Consider the following 22,807-nt stretch of genomic DNA (forward strand, 5'->3'; position numbering starts at 1 on the left):
ATGCATTCTCTCTTTTCCTCCTGGAAATGAAGGGTGTTAATGAAATGGTTAAGGGGCGCCTTTTGTTGCAGTGCTGGCTGAAAATATTTGCGGTTAGTGAGCCACCTGGATCCGGCTCTTCTCCTCTTATCAAGTGGCCCTAACAGTGTCCACCAGCATGGCCATCTTATAATTAAATGAGGAACATCAGGAGATTTTCTGATGTTTTTATCTTCCAAGTTTTCACAGTGATGCCCCTGACTGGAGGTTACAAAAACTCTGAAAAAAAATGTCCACCACCATCAAAATGCACACTTACTGATTATTTTACACATTCTCATACCCCCATCTAAATCTGTTCATCACCAGAGTGGTGGTCCTCCATGCCTAGGGTCTTAGATTTCCAGGACATGGAGTTTTTCAGTATTAAAGTTGGGATAATTTTGGTTGTAAGCAACAGGAAGTCCAGCTTGGGGAGCTTATTGCACAGTGTCACTGGCAAGTTCTTTGTAAGTGAACTGAAGAGAACAAGCTCTTGTGTCTGCTCTGTTTTCTGCAGTAGAGCTGGCTTATCTTTAGACTGACCTTGTGGGTAGTGGTAGATGATTCCTGGCGACTACTGAGCTATAGATTTCCTCGCATGTGCCAAGCAGGAGAGAAGAAAAGGGAATCTAAAGATTTTCAGAAAGATTCTTGAAACTCTAATTGGATGAATTTCTAGCACATTCTGTCCTCTGATGGCGAGGGGGGATGGTTTGTATTAATTGGCGTATCCTAGGTCATATTTTTACACCACTGGAGCTAGGATGGAGTCAGCATCCCCAAAACCACATGGATCCTCAAGTGTCACTCGTCCTGTGTAAGAGGGGTTTGGTGGAAAGGATGCCGGGGACACAGCTTCAAATATATTCTTCTTTGAGCTGTTTTTTTATGTTTCAAAAGGCCTAAGGTTAATTCACTAATTTGCATGAGATAACACTTGAGAGGTTAACCAGTCAAGTTCCTTGGCTTTTGGCCATAAATATTTCAGTCTGTGAGCTCTGATTGGCAATTTGGTAGATATTGTCTATGAATTAATTACCACTTAACCAATAAGTATTAGTTGATAAAATCTTTTGAAATTTAGTGTGTGTGTAGGTGGGAGTGCTTGGAACTTAATAAAAGCAGTTCATTGTGATTCAGAAAGAAATTGGGGACCTCTTGTCTTAGCCTTCTTAGTCAGTAGCAGATAAAACGAGTTGTAATCTACTGAGGAAGTGATGACCAGTTGAAATACTGTGCAGATACGGAAAAAATGACCTTTAGTTGTACTAGTCCTCTTTCCAAAATTCAGAATTCAGCATTTCAAGTGCCTTTTTTTTTTTTCAGACAGGGTGATTTTTACATTTTACTAGCAAGTTTTAAAAACATTAATCATACGGAAAGAAAAAGATGATGAATTTTAACACTGCTGCAGTAGAGTGTCTGTGACTCAACGACAGAAATTATTGTTGGTGGAACCACCAAAAAATGTATCTGTCTTGGGGGGAAGAATGTTTAGTTGAAAGGCCACAGAAGAGACGCATATTCAGTAAGAGAAATGAGAGGCAAACGCAGTAGTGTAAGATTGTTTCACAAAAAGAGATTTCTAAAACGAGTACAACCAAGCTGTTGAGGAAACTTCATTGTTAAAGAATAAACACTGTGTGTATCAAACACTGAAGAGTGTAAAGTGTGTGTCAATGATAATGTGAAACTTACTCTCAGATGCAGGAAGTCTCTCGCACTCGGTGCATCTTGGAAGCATTTCTGTCAGAGGGCAGAGGGAACCTCTTAAGTCCTCCTGGATCCCTTCTCAGTGCAAAGTGATATTTGCTGTGAGGCTTTTGGCCTAGACTCACGCTGGGCCTCCTGGCCTCCTGCTATTGTTTTACCTGACTTACACAGCGTTGGTTGTTTTGGACTGACCGTCTTTACCCGTTGCCAGACGAGGAATTCTTGGCAAGTGCGTTGGGGTCTTGTGAATGTAAAATAAGAACCCACTGCTCCCCGTGGCGAGGCTGGCCAGCCTGATGCTCTTGGGTAGCCTGCCTGACCTGGCCACTAGGGGTCCACATCTCAGACTCCGCTCTGACCCACAGGACAGACTGCTACGTGTGGACGGCCTGTTGACATAGTGTCTAGTTTTATATCCCAGCCCTCCCTGCCTGCACCCCTCTTCTCGGTTTATTGTTTTTCAGACGTCGCCTTTCTCAGGCGTTTTTCCTAACTCTGCTGCTGCTTTCGCTGATTTTGATCTAAATACCACCTATACTTTATGACTGTCTGTTTCCCTTGAAGTTCCTGCATTTGTTGGGCTATAAATCAGTCTATTTAAAAAGGAGGTTTTTAGGAGGGTAGGGTATATAGCTCAAGTGGTAGAGCACAAGCTTAGCATACAAACGGTCCTGGGTTCAATCCCCAGTACTTCCTCTAAAAAAATAGATAAATAAGTAAACCTAACTACCTCCCCCTACCAATAAAAATAAATAAATAAAAATATATAAAACAAATTTTTAAAAAATTAAAAAAAAATGATAAATAAAAAGGAGATTTTACATTATCCCTTAGAAGAAAAAGTAGTATCAGTTGCCAGAACTTGATGGTAACCTAAAATACATGCTATGAAGGCAGAATGACGGTCTGTACAGAAGTTTGGCAAACTTTTTCTCTGAAGGGCCAGATAGTGAATATTTTCAGCTTTACAGGCCTTATGGTTTCTGTCGCAGCTACTCACCTCCTCCACTGTAACCCCAGATCAGCAAGAAACAGTACATAAATGAGTAGGCACGGCTGGGTTCCAATAAAACTTTCTTTGTGGACATGGAAATTTGATTTTCATGTAATTTTTTCATATCATAAAATATTACTCTTCTTTTGCTTCCCCCCCCAACCCTTTAACATATAAAATCTATTCTTAGCTCACAGACTTTACAATAGTCAGCAGCTGTCCAGGTTTGCCCACTGACCATAATTTGTGGACCCCTGATAAAAACTTCTCAGCAAATACTGTTGCATCCTTCTTCTCAAGCTATTGAGCTGGAGAGCTTCTCTCTTTTTTAAAAATGGACTTTGGCACATGTTAGGTGACAGACCAGCACCCAAATGAGGCTTTGTCCTTGACATTATTAGACGGATTGAAATGGAATTCAAAAGAGAACAACACACTATGCAGTTGAGTATAATTTGTTGTCATGTCTGTACTGTCTGAAATCATTATAGCAGTTTTAAGTCTAGAACTTCAGGAAATATTGCCTGTGTCTCCTGGTTCTTCCGTGTCCTTCTCCTCCTCATCACCCAGATAACATGAAGATAGGGATACAAATAGCACAGGAGTGAAGTGAGGGCAGAGAAAGGGAGAGTGTTCACCAATCATAGCTAGAAAGAGCCAAGATTCGTGATGGGGAAGGAGGGGGTGAAAGAAAGGCTTTTCTGGCAGGAGAGCCAATTTCTGAAAGAAGAAAAGGAGGACTTCTGAGACCAGAAGTTGGCAAGAATTTGAATGTTTTGCCAACCAGTCCGTTAATCCCTCTTGTCTTTCGGGGAGTGTCATATGGCGTCCTGGTCGTCATATGGTACTGTGGTATGTGATAGTCCGTAGTACCCATTGGTCTCCCAGTGGTAGCTTCTTTGGTATTTGTGTATGACGTCCTTCTATTCTAGAACTTTCTGATGTCAGTCTTTCCTCTCCCTTGGCAAAAGCAACAAGGGAAATTAGTGACCCAGGATAGTGTCTCTTTATCCCACCAGTTTCTGTCCCTTTGTAGTGGTTCATTCAATGATAAACCTCAAGTACAGGCTTTTTTTTTTTTCCCCTTGCCCTGTGTTGATTCTGTTTTCATATTATTTGGACAGGAATACTGGAGTTATTTCTTGACAGAATTCTGTGTTAGAAAACTTAGGACCAGTGTGGCTTTATCTCATAACTTGAGATAAATGTCTGGAAGGTACAAGAATTTTAGATGTTAACAATATTGGAATATTTTGCTTTTTATTATAATAGACAAAACCAATGAATTCTGGGAAAGCATTTCTATATAGCATTCATAGGGTAATAATTATTACCACTCTAACCTGAAAAATAATCAGTCTTCATGTTACCAGCAAAAAATGATTTTTTTGTTTCAAAACAAACTTCTTAAAACAAAGTTGTTTGTTCAAGTTGCTCTACTTTCCAGGATCAACATGGACCAGGAAACCTTATACCAGGAGTATTAGCTGATACGTTCTTAAGTGTGGTAGTATAGTTGTTAAGTAATTATCGAAGTTGGGAAAAGAGATCTGGTTTCAAATTCTGGCTAAGCTACTTAGTAACTTTCTGACCTTGGGAGAGTTATTTAATCTTTTTAAGCTTCGGTTTTCTCATTTGAAGATGGAGGTGAAAAAGCACCTATCTCACTTGTAGGAACTGAAAATATTCTAGGTTATCAGATGCTACGGGGTTGAACGGGTTTATGCAAAAAAAACAGTAAAAAGTAATACTTCCTTTATGTGATATCTATTTACCTAATTAGATAAAAAGTAATTTGGATGGTTATTGTTGCGCTGGATGCCTCGGCTAGAGTTAAAGTGTGGGGGAGATACAAATCTAGGACTCAGCAGTGCTTTAAATATCCGTCTCACCTTTTTACATTTTTTGATGTGTGATTTTAAAATAGTTTTCTCTTCGAACATTGTGAATCGACTATACTTCAATAAAAAAAAGAATTAAAAATATTCTTAAAATAAAATAATTTTCTTTTATGTAAAAAGGCACTGTGTGTGAAGTCCATATAAGATCGGAATTTGAGTAACTTCGCATCAGTGATAGTGGTCCACTGAAGTCCCTGAAAGTCGCTTAAACCCAGGGAACACTGACTCACACACTTTAACACGTTAACATCAGTTCAGTGATAGCTGCTTACTCACTCACCATTTAGTTTTTTTCTCCTGTTTTTATTAATTTTGTGAATGGAAAAGGATGAAGAATCTATTCTGCATTGCACTCCGTTTCAAGTTTCTGTAGGTAAAAGGGGAATGAATACAACAGGTATCAGATATGCCTGTGTCCTCCAGCCTTTTTCTACCTGTCACCTTTTTTCAATTTCTTGCATTAGTTTCTACATCTGGAGAAGGCGTGTGACCTGTGAAAGTCATTCTCCAGCCCCATGGCTCTCAGGTTCTGTTTGGGAGATGAAAGAGGACCAGAGCGCAATGCCATTGAAGGGTCAAGAGGAAGAAGTTAAAAGAAAGTTAAGCCAAAAACTAATTTAGGTAAAGCTGGAAGTTGAAGTTGGCAGTGTGGTTTTCCTTGACCGTCCTTTTTGGAGTAAAGCAGTTTCTAGACATAACGGACTACTTAAGCTCATATGGTCACAAGTTCCAGGTTAGTTTTTTAACTAAGTGGCTAAGCCAAATTTGAAACCAGAACTTTGTTTCCCCAGCTTGGGTGGTGATTGCCTTATAACTTGCACTACCGTTGCTTTGGAACATATAAACCAGGATGCCTGGTAATTTCAAGGCATGCATTTTAAGATCCATGTCAGAACTGTAAGTACTAAGGTGACTGTCTTTATTCAGATACTGTCTATGAATTGACCCAGTGCAGCCATTGATTCAGAGCTGCCAAGGGACATAGTTATCCAGTTCCAAGGAGAATGAATTGTTTCAGTGCAGCAGCTTTTGGGAACTCAGCCATACCAGTTAGCTGCTTTTGAGCCTTAGCTTACTTGTCTGTATGATGGAATAATCTTACTACCTCAGTGGTTTGTGAAGATCAAATGATAGAATCGATGTGAAATAGTTTTGTGATATTTTATAGTATTACATAGCCCATTCAGATGCCATCCAGTATGATCTTTGAAATAAAAAAATAATTGCTTTTGGAGATTTTATCCTCCATACATTCACCCATGAGCAAGAACAGTATCGACTGTCCTTTCTTCTTTGGGTGCTTCATTCAGCGTGGGAGAAACAGAAATTTTTGTTTGCAGTCCATGAATCTTGTATCAGAACCCCAGCTCATGTCCCTCTTTTTCCTCCTGTCCCTACTATAGTTAGATTTAGCATCCTTTCTAACTATGAGAGTTTAAAAAAAAAAAAGAGTCCATTTTCTTTCTTTTCTCTTCCAGTTTTGTTGAGCCATGATAGACATACAGCACTATATAAGTTTAAAGTGTACAGCATAATGATTTAACTTACATACATCATCAAATGATAGATTTAGCATCCTTTCTAACTATGAGAGTTTAAAAAAAAAAAAGAGTCCATTTTCTTTCTTTTCTCTTCCAGTTTTGTTGAGCCATGATAGACATACAGCACTATATAAGTTTAAAGTGTACAGCATAATGATTTAACTTACATACATCATCAAATGATCACCGCAGTAAATTTAGTGGACATCCGTCATCTCATGTAGATACCAAATAAAAGAAAAAGAAAAAAAATTATTTTTTCCTTGTGATGAGAATTCTTTGGACTTACTGTCTCTTAACAATTTTCATATATAACAACAGTCTTATTTTATAGCAATCATGTTGTATATTAAATCCCTAGTACTTTCATTATAACTGAAAGTTTGTACCTCTTGACTACCTTCATCAGTTTCCCCTCCCCCAACTCCTCTGCCTCTGATAACCACAAATCTGATCTTTTTTTCCTACGAGTTTCTTTGTTTTCGAGGCATGATTGACCAACAGCAATACATTAGTTCTTGGTGCAAAGCATAGTGATTCGCTTATTCTGTACATTACAAAATGGTCACCACGATAAGTCTAGTTACCCTCTGTCACCATAGAAAGATACTACAGTATTATTGACCATATTCCCCAGACAGTGCATTTCATCCCTGTGACTCATTTATTTTCTAACTGGAGGTTTGTACCTTTTAATCTGTCTCATCTATTTTACTCATCTCCCCCACCTCCCTCTAAAAAAAAGTTTATTTTAAAAGTTAATATTCCAGTGTTGCCAGGTAATGTAGGTTCTAAGCATACTTTTACAAAATCCTCTTCCCCTCTGGGACCTTCCCGCCTTGTTTTTTATCAACAGCTAGAGCAAGTGATTTCTTCATCCTTGTCGTTTTAATGTCATTGTTATTATTTCCAAGTGTGAAATCAGAGTATTTTAGTTGGAGAAACCATTTCATTTCCTCGTCATGTTTCAGTCTAGAATGCCATCTTGTACTTTTTATTCTTTATTTGGGGATGCATCCAAATTCTCAGATATAAAACATTCAAGACAATTTTAGTACAATAAGCTGAAAATTCTCATCAAGGTGCCTTTTAGTTATTTCTCTCTAGATTTTTAAGTCTCCCAAGGTAAGCTATGCTATACCCCGAATGTGAAAACAAGACCAAAAACAAATGTATACATCGTTAAATGACGCTGAACTCATATACCATTTCTTTCCCATATCACTCTGTTTAGTCTGTCTGGATTCCAGCTGTTTCTTTACTTAGGCCAACTTGTTGTGTCTTCCTCTGAATTTATCTGAGTAGAAGAATCAAGAGAAAAACCCGTGGGGTTTCCTTCTCAGAAAGGACCCCTGACTAGTTCCCCGCTTCTCCACATAATATCAGCAAGCGTGCTTTTTTTTTTTTAAACCTGTGACCAAATTTAGAGGTTACCGCTTTTCCCTTGATCTGGTAACTGTTGGATTCTTTATCTCTCCATCTTCTGGCAGTTCTGGTTTAATTTCTTTGGGCATTTGACTCTTACCATGGCTGAAGATGTTCTGCGGCAGATTAGCAAGGAGATAGGCTTTGCTTTGAGTGAAAGACCAGGTAGCTGTCTTGTTCATCATGTTAACCTTTGTGTCTGAAAATGACTGGTAGCCACAGGAAGAAACCAGAGTGAAAATAGATGAAGCCAACACAGATACCTTTGTCTCTCTGTTCAAGGAGCGTCGGGGATTTTACAGCTGTTTTATTTGCCTACACTGTTTCATTCTGTAGCTCTTAAAAATGGCAAGTGGCTAAAGGTACAGTCAGGTTATGATTCTCGACAGCAGCCCTGTTACTAGGATAGTTGCACAATAATCAGTTTTCAGCTCCTTGCTACTTGCTGTCTTTTGGGGGTTCAGGTACTCCGTAAGTTCATTTTATGACTTGTGTATGTGACATAGAATGAGAATGCTCAATGAAATACTTCCACAAGAGAGTCTTGTTCTAATAGTATATGTGCAGAAGTACTTCTGAGCTTTAGTGGAAGTGACTCCATTACAACCCTGTGTGCATGCTCCCTGCTGAGAAAGCATTCTAGAAACCATGTCAACGAAGGGAGATTCATTCATTCCATACGTTTTCTAATTTCCAAAAATGTACACCGTCAATATTTTTTCTTAATTGAACAGTTTGTTGAACAGACGGGTGCTTTAATTATGGTGGTCTAAATTTACACACATTGCAGTGGTATTTTGCTACATTAATTACCTTACTTGTCAAGAGTAACAGGTAATTACTACATCAACTCACCCTCCTGCCGTACATGGAAACATAACTTTATTTGAACAGATACAATAAACCAGAGTATAGCCTCCCCACATCTTAGCTTTTGATAAAGGATGGCAGTTGTCAGCGTGTTTGTTTTACAGTGAGGAGGGTAGAGGTGAGTGTGCCCTTTTCCTAGTGTCTGCCCACAACCTAAGGTGGAGAACCAGAAACTATGTCACGGATTCAAGGAGCGTGGACTGGAAGGAAACTTTGGAATAACTGAATTCATGAAACCTCCTTACAGCATGTTTTTGGAGAGTAACTTAGTTCTAAGTCCGCACAGTAAGTCAGTTAGTGTCCCAGTTAGAAAGGGCACTGGTTTCACCGCCCTCCACCCCCACCCCGCTCTGCCTACCAGGCTGCTAAAAAGCTTAGTGCATGTTAATGATTTTTTTAAAAATAATTAAAGAAAAATCGTTTAGTATAATATACTTGGAATATTCATTCGCTTCCAGTTCCTCGTTTGAACTTCTAACCAGTGCTTTGGCTGCCTGATGAAGACTGTTTATCCTGTATTCTGTTGAACTGCCAGGTACAACTCCTGTCATTTGATTTTGTCTCCAGTGTATGGGTGTCAGCTTTTATGACAAGTTGTGTTAAAATTCTACTTCACCTTTTTTCTTTTGTTTTGGTAAAGGTGTGAACGTTTCGGAGCATATAGGATGCCCCTAGCAAAGTTATGCAGCCTTACCTCTCCTGGTTGCCATGGCATAGAGAGAAAGGATTGCGTTAGCTTTTAGGTGTGGTGTGAAGTACAGGCAATGACATAATAGAGGCGGACCATCTTAAAAGGCTTCATCCCTCTTTAGTCAAACACCTGTGACAAAATTATGAACTGTGGTTAACATACACCACTTACAAGTGGTTTTGCAGAGTCGTCCAGGGTAGAGGAGCTCAGCTTGCAAAGAACTGCCTTTCCCTTTGCACCTGGCAGCAGGAGTGGGGTGATACTAGAAAGAAGTTCACGATGTCTGAGGGTTGGGGACCCAGCCCTCAGAAATGATACGAAATGGCTTGTAGAGGACAGGGTGGGCCTCTTGGGGAGGGTGGTGGGGATTTGAGCTGTCTGACCAAGGATCTCCTCCAGCCCTTATCCCACTTCATTTTTTCAAGACTGAAACCCTGGCAAAGATGCTTCTTTGTTCTGTAACTTAAGTGTTTTGTTACATGCCAGTACCAGTCACTCTGGGCTCTGCAACTTACTATGTTATAGCCTAGAGTTACTGGCTTTTCCTTTTTCCTTCGTGTTTTTTTTTTTTTTTTAATTAGAAGATAGCATAGGATAATTTATTTAGTCATCCGTGCCTCCAACAAATATCTATCAAGTGCCTGCTGTGTGACAGACCTTGTGCTGCATATGGTGGAAGGAGAGGTGCCTAGCGAGGAAAGAAACAGATCCTGGCTCTCATGGAGTTTGCCTTGGAATGGAGGGAGGCAGGGAGTGTAACTGATGAAATTAAGGAGCAGTATACGTACATACAATGAAAATACATGAAGGAAATCATATATAGCGTGTACCTTGAGAGGGCCACTTAGATAGTCCGATCAGGGAAGGCCTCACGGAAGAGGTGGCTTTTGATTTCAGATCTAAAGGTTAAAAATGATCTCCATATACAGAGGAAGAACTTTCTAGGCAGAGGGAAGGGTGAGGGCTCAGTCTTAGCATTAGGAAGAAGAGTATGGTGTGGGAACAGAGAGACTGGAGTGGCTGGAAGCCGTCAGGGGGAATTGGGTGGGTGGGTGGGGGTGGTATGGGAGGGGTTGGAGGTGGAGGAAGGGCACTGTGTAACATGACAAAGGGCAAAGTTCTAAGACTGTCACAGGGCCCTGAAGGCAGCCACTGCTGAGCCGATGATGAGACTAAAGCCCATGGTCGGCAGCGGGGAAGAGGACCACAGGGCTTCAGGTGTCTTCCTGGGTAGATTCCCTGGGAGAGAGGCGAGGGTCTTGGTCCCCAGAGGTCGAGCACAGAATCCTGGAAGAGTCCTCACCAGAGACAGACTTCGCTGGTCCTGGTGAGGAAGAGACCGTCTTTCCCCTGGAGTGATGTCCACATGTCCAGGGAGCACAGTCCTCCAACCGTGGTGGCTCAACCTGCAGCATCACCTGGGGACGGAAGTGTAAATTCTCTGGCCTTACCACAGCCTTAGTGAATCAGAAACTCTGGTGTTAGGGCCCAGTAGTCCTGTTTTAACGAGCCTTCTGGGTGATTTTGATGAGCACGTGTTTGAAAACCCCTTTATAAGATTTTAGTGTCGGAAAGGACTCTCCAGCTCTCCAGACTCACCGTTCTCATTCTCCACGTGAGGGGACCTGGGTAAGGGCTACAGCTCTGTGATGATCTCGTGCTGATGAGGACCTGGGTCTCTTGACCCCCGTTCTAAGTGCTCTTTCCTCATGGGTTTATGGATTTAAAGAATAAACAAAACCCACTTTGTCTGAGGGATAATGATGATATTTATAAAGGAGGAGGCAGATGATTTTTTAAGAAGGAACAGTGCTGTGGTCTGTGAACTGAGGCTGCCTCGTTTCTCCCACTATTATTTTTGCAGATAATTTAGAAAAAGCAATTTTAGTGTGAATAACCCACACCTTTCTCCCTGTCAGTGGTAGAAAAACAGTGTTTTGTCTTAAGTTACACCATTGAGACACAGCAGAAGGTCACGGCATTCCTTTATTTCCGTATTACTCAATATATCTGGCCCATTTTTTGGTTTGGAAGTCCTGGTACTTCCATGTTTTTCAAGTCATCATAGAAGGCAGAAGACGGGTCATTTTCAGGCCCAATATTTGTACGTGCTCATACCTGTTTTGACCAAGAGGCCCCTTGCCTTGCCCATCCGCCTGTCTCACCTAGCCCCATCTCCCTGGCTAAGTCCTGCTCACCTTTAATGTTTTAGGCTTCCACAGCATTTCTTCCATTCAGCTTTTCTTGACTTCTTGTGCTCAGTTCAGGTCTGTGTCTTAATCTTTCCCACATTCTGGTGTTGGTGTTTTCTGGTAGACTGTAGGCCTCCTGAGGGCAGAGACCTCGTTTGTGTCAATTCTGAGCTCTCCTCAGCTTCAAACAAAGTTAACTGTCAAGTGAAAGCTTTCCCTCTTGACTGGTTATTTGTCACTCTATCAATGACCAAATTATTGGAAGACATGGTGGTAGGTCTTTTCTAAAAGGGAGGTACTCAGAATAGTAGGACATGGTCTCATGGTGAAGACAAAGCCAGAAATAAGTATGTGTTTGAGGAAACCCTAATGAAGGCTTTAATGTGTAAAGTATGTGAGTCAGGATGTGTTGTGCTAGCTGCTGTGACTAACAGCCTACAAACTTCAGTAGCTTAACATAATGAGAATGTATGTCATGTGCCTTTCATGTCACTGTGGGCCCACAGAAACTCCTCCATCCTGTCTTTGCCACAGAACATGGGGTCTGCACCGTCTCGGGGGAAGAGGAACAGGGAACACAGTTGATTTTTTTTTTTTTTTTTTTTTTTTGGTCAGTCTACGAAGTGTCAGATACACTTTGCTTTTGCTCACATCCCATTGACCAGACATCAGACACATGGTCCCAACCTGAAAACCAGGAAAATAGGGCAAGATAATCTTACTGTGTGTCTTGGAAGAAGAAAATGAGATGGAATGAGTTACCATGGTGTCAGGAGAGAGGAGACTACATGTTCCTCAAACCATGTGTTCCTTTGGTTTTGGCCACTGAGGTTTGATCACAGTGCGGCCCAGCACCTCCAATTTTGTAGCCTCCTCATCCATAAACATCCTTCTTCTCCCAGAGATCACCAAGAGCGGTAGCCCTCAGAGGCCCTTGATTTTTGCATGTCATGAGGAAGGTCTTTTATTTCATTCCCAACTCGAAGCCCATCTTCCTCTGGGATTGGGCAGAGCAATTTGTTGACAAGCCAGCTGTAACTTGTGTTCATTTTACCTAAGATGCAGTGTTCTACCCTGAGGGTTAGTCTGACGACACAGAGGTTGGCTTTCCCAGGGCGGGATCTGTGTGTGTTCTGCCATTGGCCCCATCTTTGCCTGCTCCTCCTGGAGTTGACACGTTTGGAGAAAAGCATTCCCTGGTGGTGAGTACTAACAAAACCCTTCACACTTGCTGTTCTTAGGAGTCTGCTGGGACTTGTGGGCAAATTGTTCTGTCTTAAGGAGAAAACTGAAGTTGCTTTTAAGACTTTAGTTTTGTGTCCTCACCTTAGGTTATTTTTATCCAGGAGTTGTTACGGGAAGTTTTTCATGATACATGAAGTGGGGGGAAGTATATAATATGATGTGTATTTTGTTTTGTTTTGCTTTGATATGATATGTTACTTCCCCCCGCTGTCTTCTGACCATGGTGGTCCTCAAGGAAAGAGCTGGAATCTTCATCTGGTCCTCAGACTCCCTTCCTTATCCTCACAGCTCAGAACAGGCTCCATGAGAAACTGTGCAGGGCCAGTGGACATGTGTGATTGAGCCCGAGGCTGGAGAGACCTACAGAGGCCAGATCAGGAGGGTCTTACAAGGGCCAAGGGCAGGGTTTTCAACTCTGTCCCTAAGAGTACTGGGGAGCCATTGAAAGTATGCAAAGGGGGAGTGAGTGCAGGATGAGTGAGCATGCATGTGTGGTATGTACAGAGAGACTGATGGAGAGAGAGAAAACGGTGATGAATGGTGATTGCTTTTGTCGTGTGTTTTTTGGCTGTTGAGAGAGAGCCTCGGCAGGAGAGAGTGAGTGTGGAAACAGCATGACGCGCTTCTCCTCACTGACCCCGGAGGTCTCCTCCCTCCGTCTGCTCAGAAGTTACTTGAGTTACTTGTCAATCAGGCACTTAACATCCCGGCTTCAGAGCAGGTCATACATTTGGGGTAAATATTTATGAAATGCCAGGCTTTGTGATCAAGATGTATTTTGTTTTTAATGAGCAAATGACTCAGAATTCCTTTAAATTATTGAAAGACAAAGTTATTGTGTGCCATCATGGGAAAAGGAAAGAGGAAAGGAAGTACAGTTTTGCATCAGGCAAAATTTCTTTCCAGCTACAATCTGCCAGTAAACAAGCCCTTTCAACAAAATGATTTCATTTTTTTTAAAAGGCTTCAAGTATAACAATTTAATTTATTTATAGAATCTCATTAAGAAGAGTTTTAAAAAGTAAGGTGGACTATTCAGTTGGTTCCAGGAATGTTAATTGGGTACATGAGATGTGTAAGCACTATGTTTGGGACATGAGAGATGACACGAATCTCTGCTCTCAAGATACTTCTGGTCTGAAAAAGAGGCAATCAAAAGCCCTTAATAAATGCGCATAAATAAATGTACAACACATTTCTTCTTGTTGTTGAAATTCAGATAGCTTTTTCAGGTTCTATAACCAGTATTTTAGAAATTGTTTTGTTTTCGAAAATCAAAACTATAACAAATTCTAAAGAAAAATAGCACCTAATCCCATCCCCTCCAAAGCAGACTCCATTAATTTAGTTTTATTTTTTCTGTTCTTTTTGATGCATGCGTTTATACAGTTGAGCTGTTCTCCAGTTACAGTTTCTCTAATCGTGCTTATTTCGTGTCTGCATGTATTTCCCTCTTCCAAGAATTCTTTTTAATAGCTCCAAAATAGTCTTTTGTCAGACTGGACTATCACTTACTTGCTTTTGTTCTGTTGTGATTGACATTTTAGGTAAAACAGATTCATATAATTTATCCATTTTATGTCTCAAACCGTCTTGTATCCTTCACTGTTATAATAAGACATTATGAGGAACTGATTTTTTTTTTTAAAAAGCATTTCTCTGTCTCTGAACTTTGCCATCCCCCCCCCCCCAAAAAAAGTGAAGTAAAACCTTACTATACCAACTTTATGTTCTTGGGAGAATATATTTGATACATTTCTTCTGGCATATTCAATCATTGGACACATGGCTGCTACTCTGAAATTGGTTAATAAAGAACATCCTCCAAATCCAAGAAAACTGGTTCTAATTTGGGGAGACTTTGTGCCTGATTCTGAAACTTCTGGAGGTAGTAATTTCTTGCTCTCAGCACATATTCCTCTGGTGACATTTTAAATCTACAAATTATTTATTTGGGGTTGTTTTTTTTTTTAAGAAGTCCTTAATATATGGTCACTTGAAGGTAATTGTTATCTATGTTATCTTAAGGCGGGGACTTCCTTGTGCTGGCTGAGAAAAACCATCAACTCTTTCTCTCTGTAGCAGCAGTACTTGGGTTTTTGTTCATAGTGGCATGGAATGCCTGTGAATGCTTTGTGTGGGCCCAGGAGCCTTTTGATAAATGGCATGACTTTTGGGGGAAGAACGGGACAGTGGGACTAGACCTCAGATGGAAACTGAGTGTTGTCAACTGGCTACCTACTGAACCTTAGGCAAGTTAAGGCTACTCCCAAGAACATCAGTAATCCATTCCTGGCACTCAGATATCCTGGGTGAAAATACTGACCAGAGTCTATTTCCCATTATTTTACGTGTCAGAAACCATAATGTGTTACGAGTCAAGATGCAAAACCTCAGTCAGTTTTCTGAGACAGAGGTTGGCAAAGTATGTTAGTGATCATTTTTCAATGTATAAAAATATTGAATCACTATGTTATACACCTGAAACTTAATATAATAAGTCATTTATACTCCAAAAAGGAGGAAGGGGAGGAGCATGAAATTAAAAAAAAAAAAGTTGGCAACTTTTGGCCTTGGGGCCAGATCTGGCCCACCGCCTATTTTTGTAACTAAAGCGTTATCCAAACACAACACCCATTTGTTTACTTACCACTTCGTGTGCTTTCCTACGACAATGGCAGAGTGAAGTGGGTGCCCTGAGGAACTCAGGGCTGCAAAAACTGCAGAGTGTAAAATATTCATTGTCTGGCCATTTACAGAAAAATGTTGCCAACCCTCATTCTAAAATATGACCAAAGTATAGTAAAAGGCCTTATATATGGTCAACAACCATGACATTAAGAATGTAAAAATGTCTGAAATATTGATTTCTCAACAATTAATATGGTCTCAATGTGCATTTGTTTTTTGAGGTTTTTTTTTTTTTTTTTTTTTACCAAAAGCACCTGAGACACATCCCCTTTGTTGCTGGCTTTTCAAAACCTCCACAGAAGTTTGACACCCTGCCAGTTGATTTGTAACTTGACACTTTATCCTTACACTTTTAATTGAGAGTGTTGTATTAAATTTTAGAACACATCATGGACTTTTTTTTTATAAGCAACCACCAAAATTGTTTGATTTGAAAATAGGCATTTTCTATAAAATTTGGATATTGAAAGCCAAGGAGCATTCAACTAAGAAAATGTCTACCGGATGTACATTCCCTGACGTTTGCTCATATTTCACTTCTTAGAGGCTCAGTATTCTTGTCCTGGGTATCAGGCCTCCTCCCAGGGCCACATGAAGATGAAGTAAGGAAAGATATACCTAACATGTTTTGGGACTACATTAGCTGTCTCTCCCCTTTCCCTTTTCTGCCCTTAGCTTAATTAGAGGAGCAGATAATCACAATTATAATATATCTCTGAGAATTTTTCCAAATTTACACATTAATGTATGGCGTTCCCGACATTCGAGTATAACTTTGGAGGCAGGGAGGAATTAGAAAGGTCTGTGTGTGTTCAGGTAAGAGATACTGGCAGTTGTACCAAATATCCTGCAGTCTCAGAAGATTCACTGAGTGCAGTGTGTTTGTTAGATACCTCATAGTGTCATGGCCAATAGGGAATAGATGTCTTGGCTCTGCTCCACATGGTGTTTCAGGCTCCTTCTACTCAGTGTCTCCACCATCTGCAGGACCAGGGGTTCTTCCCTAGAATTCTGGGCCCACAACCAAGGGAAGAGAGAGGATGTTAGGGATGGTTCAGGAGGCTTCAGGGTCAGAATGAAAGTAACATACACACGTCCATCTATTTGGCCAGAACGCAGCTGCAAGGCCCCACCTAACTTCAAGGGAGGCTGGGAAACACATCCCAGCTGTATGCTGAAGAAGAAGGAGTGAGTTTGAGGAACATCTAGCTAATGTCTTCTGCAGACTCACCACATTTTCTCGGATTATTGTGGAGGACAAATGCTAACCAGACAGAAACTGCACAGGGATGCCAATAATCCGAGAACCTATCTTTAACAGGTACCCATGTAAATAGCTTTCAGAGACAGTAATGGTTGAGGAAAATTCATCTGTATACTTGTTTAATATATATTTTAAAAATTAGCCTGAAACCTGAATCTTCTTCCCCCATGTTGTGTGCCATTTACTTATTTTGGCATTCTAAAATCACAGATCTATCATACAGTTAGGTTTAGTGGTGCATAGTTAAGACATGTTGCATATAGTGACTTCTTCATTCCCTAAGTGGTCTATGTGGACTCCTACTTATTTTGCTATTTTATAAAAGCAGAAGCCATACACAATATTGAGTGGAATTCCTTATCCATGCGGGCAGATAGGACATTTGTTGAAGTGCTTCCATTGATATTTAATTCAAAGTGCACATTTTATAATGACCTACATCATGACCATTTTTAATTTTTTAATACCTCTTGTGGATCTAAACATACCTTTTTTTGAGTTATTCATCTTAAATTATGATTATATGAATATTTTAGGATTATAATCACTATAAAATGCAGGACAAAATTTCTCATACCAAAATAGAAGTTTAAAGTAGAAAGAACTTGATTGCAAGGTTTAGGAGACTAGAAACAAGATGTATAAGAGGATATTAAAGACCACTTTTAAAAAAACCCTCCTTAGTACAGGTTTACAAGAGATTTGGAAAAAAACACAATTGTATTTAGCAATGTTTGTGAAGATAATATTTGAGATAATTTCATCAAAGATCAAAGTTTTGTAAGTTTGAAAAGGCACACTAGAGCAAGCAAACCTTTAGATCATTCCATGGAAAACTTAAAAAAAAATTTATTCAGTATCATAAAGTTAGTGAAGCCTATTTGAGATAGAAGTTTTTCATGACGATATTGTGGTCAAGACTCAGGATTGCACATGGACATACATGATTAAAAATATTCCTTTCAGTTTTCTTGGTACTCCTGGCATTTCCTGCTACCTGTCACTTTGTCCTTGACGGAATTTGAGGCCGAAAATAAGTTGAGTTGACAAGGGTAGTTTTCCAATCAGCTGTTCCTTATTTTTCTCGGGCACTCCTTTGTTCTGTTGGAGTTCAGATTTACTATTCATGAAACCCATTCTAATCACTGACTATATCAGACAAATGGAAGCTAAGCGCTGGGTAGTATGTTGAGAATAAACACGAGGGTTCTCATTAATGTCGCCGTCTGAATAATTAGTTGAGCATCGTGCACTGAGCGGCAGCGAGAGCAAACCGGCTTCTCACTGGAACGACAGGCTGACAGCCACGTCCTGGAGTATGGTCATTAGTGTGCCCCACCATCAATGTCATGTTACTGTGTCAAATTAGTTAGTGTCCCCATAGGAGAGAAGCCGGACCTACAAATTATCCTCCCACATCCCCGGAAACCGTGTTTGCGAAACCTGCGATCAAGTGTGAACAAATTATTAACACGGCTCATAAATTAACTAGTTTACAGGCTTATAACATTTTACAAGTAGATAATAAAGGGTGGAAAAGTTTTCCAACTGCTTCGCCCTGATGTTATGGCTGTGATCTGCCGACTTTTCCTGGAGGAGCCCGCAGCTGATAGGTTTTTAAGAGGAGCAAACACATGGAGTGTCAGAATGAATGTTTGGAAGATCTAGACTCTGCAAGGAAGCCAGTGTAAATCCATTGGAAACAATATAATTAACTTCGTTATCTCATTGCTCTGATAAGTCCAGGACAATGGTCCTCTTTCTTGTGGTGGCAGTTGCTCATTAGTGAGTTCACCAATTAAGCTTGAACTTTGCCAACTGAAATTATCTTGAAAAATATTTTTGATGCATTCTTATCGTGCTGTGAAGCTGCCTTGTTGAATAGGAATAATGCTAACACAGCACGTTAAACTCACATAAGAGAGAAGATTCTTAAGCTGTAATATATTTGCCAGTTTACACTCAGATAACTGATACCTAGAAAACCTAGTGTGAACCAATCTGGACGAAGTTCATCTCTTATCAAAAAAAGGTACCCACTGGGAGCATCACCGCTTAACTCACTTCTGAGCCCCAGTAGACAGACAGCCCACATCGTTTCCGGAGATACACGACTATTCAAATCATAAAACTTCATACATCTCCTTTTCAGTTTCAACTTCTCTGTCTGATAAGATTAGAAGACACATACATTAGCAGAGTTTTGTCTGAGTTTACTGTTGAAAGGGAACAACACACGCGTGCGCGCACACACACACATGGGGAAGAGTTCATGCTTTCTGCTCCTACTGTAGTTCCATTTCCCCATCTTACAGAGGATCCCCTTTGTTGTCTTGAGGGCTGTACAGGTGGCATTGTTACCTCAAGGATCTAAGCAGAAAAGGTCTGCCATGCAAAACCTTGTACTGACTGCTATTCACCAGAACTTTCTGAAACTGCTTGGGGATGAGCTGGCTTATGTGTCAGCAACATCAACTTACTTGGAATTGGATTTGGTAAATACTCTACTAATAACCCAACTAAGCTACGGAAACTCGCAGCCTCAGCACATACGAGTACAGAACACCAACTGTTTGCATGAGAGGGCTGTGTCACAGCCTCCTTCTGGGACAAGCAGGTAACCTGTGACAAATAAGATTTTGTATTTGGCTGGCAAAGGAGATAGCTTATGTTTTTTTTGTTTGTTTTTTTAAAATAAGGTGCTTGTGTCCATGTGCATGCACACATGTTTGGTCAGGTCACTTCTACTGGATGCACTGAGAGTGACTAATGACCAAAACCCAAAGGAAAGTCATCATTTAGATTCATGGGTCATTATACGCTTATTTCTCAGGATGAGATAACGTTGTAATTATAAGATATTATCCAAAAAATTAGAAATGTTGCAAGTTAAAGGAAGCACACTCCCCTAAGTGAATGATCATGCCTTGACGAGTGTCACTTTTCCTTGGCTCTGTAACATTTCACATCCTTCTACTATAATTCTGTAATGCTGAACTCGGATTTTGAGCTAGATGGATTGCTGATTCTAGAAGGAAAAGAACAAAAGAGATGCTTAGATACATGATTATTTATTGAATGTAAAAGTAGTGTATCAACAAGGAATACCTAAGGCTTATGTGGTGAATGTGTCACTTTTGCAGTGTCATAGTTTGCCCCTCTGCTTAACCTCTTCTGTTCTTTTTGCTTTCAGCGTCCCTCTGTGTGTTGCAGTCCTGTGGCATTATGCACGCCCCCAACCAGTGACCCCCCAGGCTTTTTATGGCTGTGAGACACGTTAAAAGTTCAGGGTAAGTGACAAACAACACTCACACTGTGTACCACTTAAAAATTGCCATCCACCTTTGCAGGTGCCACAGCAGTGGACGGAGTAATCCCTCGGAAGATAATAGAATGCCCCATTATCAGGCGTGAATTCCAAAGCTGGCTGGAATAGGTTTATTGCCCTCTGTGATAACTTTATGGCTTTCAAGAGTAGGACTCATAACTTGGGTTATATCTGTGAAAGGGTGATCTGGTGCAGGGTTGGCAAATTTTGCCTCTAAAGGGCCAGATGGTAAATATTGTCAACCTCATGGGCCATAGATTCTCTTGTGTAACTCAGTCAGCTCTGCTGATGTGGCGCAAAAGTAGCCATAGACATTAGGTAAACAAATGGGCATGACTGCATCCTGATAAAACTTTATTTGCAAAAACAGTTCATGGGCCTTATTTGGCCTGAAGGCCCCAGTAGTTTGTGGACCCCCCAGTCTAACGCAGCAAACGGAGACGTATGACTTGTAATCAGGGTACCATTCCCTCAGATCTTGAGCCAAACCCCTTATCAGGAAGAAACAGGAATTTTACAATTCCTGCCCTTACTACTGCTGTAGTCATAGGGTAGCGCTGTAAGGATTAAACAAGATCTGATGTATGCGAAAGCGCTTTGCAAATTTCGAAACTCCCTCCAAATGTAATGGGTGCTCTGCACAGTCATTCTGGTTCACCTCGTGGAGTATACCTCCTTCACCTTTTTAATCACATTGGGCTTTCATGAGCTAAATGAGTGTGGGGAAGCTCTTTTATTTTCTAAGTCATGTGGTTGTCTCTACGTTCCTTCTGTTTTACAAATGATGGGCAAGCCATTGAAATAAGTCTTTTTAGTATCAACTGTGGATGAAGGGCTAAGCGGATAGATTATGGCAGGCTAAAGATCAAATGCCAATGAAGAACTATTAAGTTTCCTTTAATCATCAGAGTCCGAGACTGTTTTAAGATCTTCCATCTTTAAAAACAGGCCTTAATAAATAATAATGCTTTGGATGTCTACAAGTGTGTTTGAATTTCACAAGTCTTGCATGTCAAAACATAGAGACAGGTTCAGCAAATACACTTCCCTGGACTAGTGGAACTAATTACAAAGGAAAGTCATACTTAAACAAATAGCTTGGTGAATAAAGGGGTAATCAGAACCCTAATTCATGAATTTTCTTGTTTTTTTTTTTCCCCTGATCAAAAACTAGTTAGGATACTCTTTAGATATGTTTTCATGTCATTATATCATTTAAGAATTATTTTCTACTAACAGAGTTTTTTAAAAAGTCAGTTGTGTTTTCTCTCTCATGAGAGATGTATGGGGAAGAGCAATTTGTGCTTTTCTGTCTTAATGCCCTGCCTGCCTGTTCACGTGTTGCTTCCTTTTCAAGGTTACATTATAGCTGCTGGATCTCCAGCCATTGCATCTGCATCCTGAAAGGAAGAGGCAAAAGTACAGGGAACAAAAAGAGTTGTCCTTCCAGCTGAGGAAGGCTTCTCTAAGGAACTTTTCCTGAAGTCTTACTCAGTGACTTCTACTTATATCTTTTTAGCCACCCCTAACATAAGGCTATCTGAGAAATGGATCCTTAGACTTGAGAAATTTGACATCCCAGAAAATTCCAGGTTCTAGTAGTAATGAGAAAAAGGTGTATGGTTATTGAGCAACAATTGTGATTGCTTATATAAAATCAGGCTATCAGTTTTCCTTACATGTCTAATTTTTATTTATTTTGAATGAATGCCTTCTGGCTTCTATTGGCTTGTTAGTGTATAATATGATACTTGAATTTTACATGTTCGAATTTCAACTTATTCAATTCTCAGCAGAGATACATATCTCAGTAAATATTTTAGGACCACGGTATTCTTACTAAAAGTGCCATGGCGAATCTGAGAAATAAATTTCTTTCTCAAGAGCGTTATCAACCAAAATTTAAACTCTGGAATTTTCTGGTGGATTTTTCTCTCCTCTGAATGGAAGATTCTGTTAAAGCCTGAGTACCGCTGTGAGGTCCTAGGACAAGCAGGCTCGCACCCACTTCTGTTCCTCACACTCTGTGCTGAGGACATCACTGAAGGCTCTGTACTGTCCTTCATAGACTGGACAGTGCTGTCTACTCTGCATCTCCAATTCGCTGCTCCCCATATCTCTGCTGAGAGCTTACCCTGGAGGAGGGGGAGACAAGTGAGTCACTCCTGTCCAGTTTCTGTATTCCAGACTGGCCTGTACATTATTCTTGTGAAAATTTCCACCTCCCAGAGTGATCCTTCATTAAATAGTCTCTGTACCAGCCTGTGATAGATGCCCAGGAGACAAGGTAGCTGATGCACTGGCAGACATTTACTAAATGCCTCGATATGGGGTAGCAGTGTCTGCATTAAAGTTACATCAGCCTAGGTTCAAATCCTGCCTTTTCCACTTACTTGGCCAAGTGACCCTAGGCAAGTTTCTGAACTTTTCTGGGCTACGGCCTCTTCATCTGGGAAATGGGGATCAAAATAGGAGCTTGATTCCTATAAAGAATTACTGAGATAATGTTTGTATAAAGCTTAGCACAGATCCCGGTAGGCCATAAATACCAGCCTTATGCTGTGCATCCCCGGTGATGCGGTGGAAATCCCTGTCTTTGAGGACTTTTTACCATCCTCTGGCCAGTTCATTGGATGCTGTAGATTTCAGATTCCATTGCTGCTCACCTGGGATTCTGTTGGATGTTTAAGTAAAGGTGGCTTTGATGCCCATCTTCAAGGACATTGCAGCCACACCTACAACTGGACAGCCCTGCTAACAGAACTTAGATCTCTGGGTCCCGTTTTGACAGTTTCCCCCGAGAGGTGTGCAGTTCTTTTTTTAGTCCGTTTTTCACTTACTCAGACAATGGGCCTGCCTAGCAAGCAGAATTCGCTAACTGCTTTCAGGTTGGTATCGCTGATGATAATCTGAAACTCAGTAGGGTTTCAC

The 22,807-nt window shown here is 40.5% G+C and overlaps 1 protein-coding gene across 6 annotated transcripts in view; it reads left to right on the forward strand.

The window, feature by feature from the left end:
* FOXP1 (forkhead box P1) overlaps nucleotides 1-22,807 on the forward strand; it is a 549,899-nt gene that overhangs the window by 164,786 nt on the left and 362,306 nt on the right. For all 6 annotated transcript variants that reach the window (XM_032458004.1, XM_014560759.2, XM_032458007.1 and 3 more), the window contains one exon: nucleotides 19,742-19,838. The gene's annotated coding sequence lies outside the window, so the exon portion shown is untranslated. The remainder of the gene's footprint in view (nucleotides 1-19,741; nucleotides 19,839-22,807) is intronic.

This window comes from Camelus ferus, chromosome 17 (genome assembly GCF_009834535.1).
Source record: "Camelus ferus isolate YT-003-E chromosome 17, BCGSAC_Cfer_1.0, whole genome shotgun sequence".
In the NCBI taxonomy this organism is placed as follows: domain Eukaryota; kingdom Metazoa; phylum Chordata; class Mammalia; order Artiodactyla; family Camelidae; genus Camelus; species Camelus ferus.